Raw genomic sequence first — 5,564 nt, 5'->3', positions numbered from 1 at the left:
GCATGCGCAGCAAACTGCCCCTCCGTCTTTGGCTGCGCAACCGCAACAGTTTGCCGCAGTGCTGAGGTCCTGCCGCAGTGCAGGCGTGCCAGCGCCTCTGCTAACTGGCATTACCAGGGCGTGCTGTTTGCTTGACTCCAAGTACCCAAAGTATTAGCGCCCTACGAGGGGGACTCCAAGGACGGCACCACCACCCTGGGGTTCAATGGCAACGTTTCTCTTTCTTAAATATATATAAAATGTTGAGAAAATAATTCTTGGTCCCCCAACAAATCTTTGCAGGCACCGTGCACCAAAAATCCTGATTTACAGTCATCTTCATGTCTTCCTATACTATGTCAGAAATGCTGATTTGGGGGGCGCCCGAATGGCTCAGTCCTTGAGCATCTGCCTCCGAATCAGGTCACAATCCCAGGATCCGAGATGGAGCCCCGCATGGGGCTTCCTGCTCCACAGGAGGCCTGCTTCTCCTTCTGCCCCTCCCCCTGCTGTGTTCCCTCTTTAGCTGTGTTTCTCTGTCAAATAAATAAATAAAATCTCTAAAAAAAGAAAGAAAGAAAAGAAAATATGTTGATTTGGAAAAGCTAAATTGATGCAAAACCACAGTCAGTGCAGTATTGCTAGATCACTGAAACCCAATCTAGGAGAAAATCCCTTTTAAAAGATACTGTATTAGAGTGCCTGAGTGGTTCAGTCATTAAGCATCTGCGTTCGGCTCAGATAATGATCCCAAGGTCCTAGGATCCAGCCCCACATTGGGCTCTCCCTCTCCCACTCCCCATGCTTGTGTTACTTCTCTTGCTATGTCTCTGTCAGATAAATAAATAAAATCCTAAAAAAAAAGATACTCCATTATTTGAATTTGGTTAGATTTCTTTCCCTCTTTTTATGCTTTCTACAGTTTTGGGTTTTGTTTTGGTTTGGTTTGTTTTTCTTTGCAAATTTTGAAAATTTGCCAAAACCATCATAATGTAATTAACCTCTCAAATACAGAATGGATAAGTAATTAAGTTGGAAAAGTTGTCTACTCAATTTCTATAAAACGAAAAATGAACTTGGATTCCTACAAAAAACAAAACCTTTACATGGGTATATTGAAATTTTTACCAATAATCAGTGATAGCTAGAGTGGGGAAAATAATACTTTCATACAACAGGGATGAGCAAGTAGATAGAATGATTTCCTTTTTTTTTCCTTATAATACCCTTTACAGATTTAAGAGACACTTTGGTTAACTCCAAAATTGTTACATACGTGTAACATGGAGAAAAACAATGCTAAGGACAGAAAGCTAAGGGAATAATCCTGAAGCTGTATTTGCATAGAATTTTACATAGCTTTGTAATTTCTCAATTCTCCATGTCAATGAACTGAGGGGGAAGGTGGGCTAATGGTGACTAAATAGCCAAAATCCCCTCCCCATTCTCTTTAGCTAGTGCTCTGTTCCCAATCATTTTATACTTTACAAACAAGTGTGAAGAGACATGTCAATGCAGACATCTATCATAATAAAATCGTGAAAACTATGTAATGTGCCTCATGAAAGATATATAGGCTAAGTAAATTTTACCTATGTATACAAACAATAATAGGCTGATATATAGAAATATAATACAGCTCATATAAAGAATCATTTGAAATTATCAATATTAAACAGATTTTTATCTACAAAATTTCACTAATAGATCATTTTTACACATTCTTGTGGAGAAACATATGAAGGAGTTCATAATATACTACTCTAAAATATGCCACCCTGGCATACTGACTATTTTTAGTTACTCCCCTATAAATAGAAAATCAACCCTGATCATGAGAGCAAATAGTAAAATATTATGTAAAATTAATGCTATGTGAATATTTTATGTAAATATGTTACCTGCACATTAAAAAAAATGTATGAACAAATACATGCCACTATACTGTTGAAAACTATCCTTGGACTCAGAATCATTTGATTCAAATTCTAGTTTTGAAACTTGACAGCAACGTTACTTGAGGCAATTATATAACTTTCTGTGCCTAATTTTTTTAAATCTGTAAAATAGGGAGGAATTGTACTTACCTTACACAATGATCTGACAGCTAAATGAGTTAATATGCCTATATAGAGTAGAGTTTGTTTCAGACCAAAAACTCTATAAAAGTGTTAGCTCTTCAAACAGTCCCAAGTACTACAGTGATAACTTCTACTAGGAAATAAAAATTTGGTATATGTGTTATTGTTGTTAATTAAAATCTGTACCTTATTTATATTTCCTCAGATTTTTCTTTATGTCATTTTTCTTGTTACAAGATACCATACGTGTTTTTTAGGAGTCATGTCCCTTTTTTAGGCTCCTGTTATCTGTAAAAATTTGGGTGCGTTTTTTTTTAATGTTTTTACCATATTTATACTTTGTACAATGTTAATTAATTACTTTTAGAATTAAAAAATAAATATTAAGATAAAATTATACTTAATTCACAGCTCTAATATACTTGATTGTCTAGTTACTGACCCAGCTTCCAAATCCTTTTCCAGCCTGCTCTTTTTGACAACTCTGACCACACTCCTGATAAGTTTTCTGGCTGTTCTACCACCTTAAGAAACTGGCCTTAGATGCCAAAGAAGGCGTGATAACTTCCCTGAGCCTTATACACACTCCAAAGAAAGCATATTGGATCATTCATATACTTAAAGAGTATAATTTATATCAGTTTATAAGTCTGATTGAGCATTCCCTGCCATTGGGAAGTAAACATACAAAAAAAAAAAAAGAGAGAGAGAGAGAGTGAGAGAGGGACTTTACCAATACACTTTGTTATAAGGACTGTGTTGCTAGACCCAGATATGTCTCCCAACAATTCCATTTTTCCCAAAGTCTAGACCTATCCCCAAGTCATATGCTCATAGTTATACACCTAAGGGACAACAAATCTGGAGTAAAACTATCCTCAAAACTTTTTTAAAAAAATTCTGTATACAACTGAACCTAAAGAATCTGCAAAACTGATCAGAGCTCCTCCATCATATATAAAAATTAAGTCAAAATGGATTAAAGATTCAATATAAGAGTTTAAAATATAAAACTCTCAGATGAAAATATGGGTGTAAATCTGTGTGACATTGACTCAAGTAAGCAACATTTTCTTAGAAAGGATACAAAAAAAATAAAGTAGACTTTACCACAATTACATTAAAATTTTTGCTTCAAAGGACACCATTAAGAAAATAAAATGACAACCAGCAGAATGGTGGAAACTATTTGCAAATATCCTATAAAGGAAGTCTTACAACTCAACAAAAGATAGAATAAAGTGTGAACAATTTGAATAAATAATTCACCCCAAAAAAAACGATATAAACAAATGGCCAATCAGCACATGAAAAGATGTTCAACACCATTAGTCATTAGGGAAATGCAAAAGATTATCTCAATGAGGTGCCACTTCACACTCAGTAGGAGGGCTATAATCAAAAAGACAATAACAAGTGTTATGGAGGATGTGGACAAACTGGAACATTCATACTTTGCTTATAGAAATGTAAATTAGTGCAGCCACTTTAGAAAAAATTTTTGTAATACCTAAAAGTTTAACAATAAAGTTATCCTATGATCTATAACTCTACTCTTAAGTATATAACCATAAAGAAATGAAAACACACATGTATGCAAAAATGTGTACATGAATTTTCATAGCAATCTTATTATAATAGAGAGAGAAAATAACACAAATGTCTATCAACTGATGAATGGATAAACAAAATATGTGGTATGGCATATCTATATTAAAATATCATTTAGCCATAAAAAGGAATGAAGTATTGATTCATGCTATAAAATGGATGAAGCTTGAAAAATATTATGCTAAATGAAAAGATTCAAACATAAAGGGCCACATTTGATATGAGTCCACTTATACAAAATGTTCAAAATAGTCAAATTCATAGATACAGAAAGCCAGACAGCGGGAGTCAGAGAATGGGGGAAAGATGAGTAGGGATTGACTGCTAATGGTTATTGGGTTTCTTGATAGGATGATAAAATGTTTGAAATTAAATAGTAGGGATATTTATAAAACATTGTGAATATGCTAAAAATCACTGAATTGTACAATTTTTAAAAGGTGGATGTTACAGTGTGTACATTTTAATTTTTTTAATTCCAATTGAGGGCCATTTTATAAAATACCTGAATAGTAATCCAAAAACTACCAAAAACAAAGAAAGTCTGAGAAACTTTCTGAGTTTTGTTACAACCCAGAAGAGGCTTGAGAGAGGAGTACTAAATGTAATGTTATCCTGGATGAGATCCAGAACAGAGAAAGGACATTATGAAGAGATGAGAACATCTAAATAAAGTCTAAACATCAGTTTGGTTTATTAATTATAACCAATGCACCATACTAATGTAAAATGTTGATAATAGAGGAATATACGTATAAGATATAAAATAACTGTACTATTTTTGAAGTAATTATGTAAGTATAAAGCTGTTCTGAGATAAAAAGTTAAGAGAATAAACTGATCAGAAATTATATACAGAAGTGTCCTGACATGGTCACCTACAAAGGGAGCAGGTTGGTGGACAGGGCAGAAAGGAGAGGTACCACTGAAGCATCTCTGTAAGCATGTTTTTTAAATTATCATTTGAATTTATGAACTGTACCAAATCAAAAGCAAACAATCAAATAATACAGAAAAAGTTGTTTAAGGACACGTGTATGGCAAAAGTATATAATAAACAAGGTTAAAAGAGACAGGAGAATACCTTTGGAATACACTTAATACATACCCATTACATCAAGAACTCACAGAAATCAATAAGGAAGAGAGATTTCCAAGAAAAAAGGGCAAAGATATTAGTCATTAAAAATTATTTGTTCTTTGTGATCTCTCTACTTTGCAATTGTGGCAGATCTCTCTCTACCTAGGTGGTCCTTCTTACCTTCTGCTTTGGCCACAATCAAACCTACAAAGCACACAGATTCCCCACTCTGGCCCTTCTAATTCCTCTGGCAGGTGAAGAACAAAGAATACAGGCTCCCTTCCTAGCAATGGAGCCCACCCCTCTCCCCCAAGCCATTACAAAACCCAAGAATACCCTACGGAGGAGTAGGGCGCAAGCAGGTAAATAGGAAGAAGTCAAAAGGCAGCCAGCTGAAAGACAATGGTTGGATTCTATTCATGAGGTCTTCCAACTTACACACAGGCATTCTGCTCCTTGGGCAAGTTCTACATAAATCCCAACAGCATTATTTTGAATTATCTTCCTTTTTGAAATAATCCAAATAGAGAGTGACAAATTAAAATAAACAGACTTAATGTTTTCTTTTCTTTTCCTTTTTTTTCCTAAAGATTTTATTTATTTATTTGACAGAGAGAAAGATAGTGAGAGCAGGCACATAAGCAGGAGGAGTGGGAGAGGGAGAAGGAGGTTTCCCGCAGAGCAGGAAGCCTGATGTGGGGCTCCACCTGAGGACCTGGGATCAGGACCCGAGCAGAAGGCAGATGCTAAATGACTGAGCCACCCAAGCACCCCTTGATGTTTTCTAAAGTAAACCAGTCACATTAGGAAAA

This window comes from Neovison vison, chromosome 13, assembly GCF_020171115.1.
Source record: "Neovison vison isolate M4711 chromosome 13, ASM_NN_V1, whole genome shotgun sequence".
Classification (NCBI taxonomy): Eukaryota; Metazoa; Chordata; class Mammalia; order Carnivora; family Mustelidae; genus Neogale; species Neogale vison.
This window is presented reverse-complemented; position numbering follows the sequence as displayed.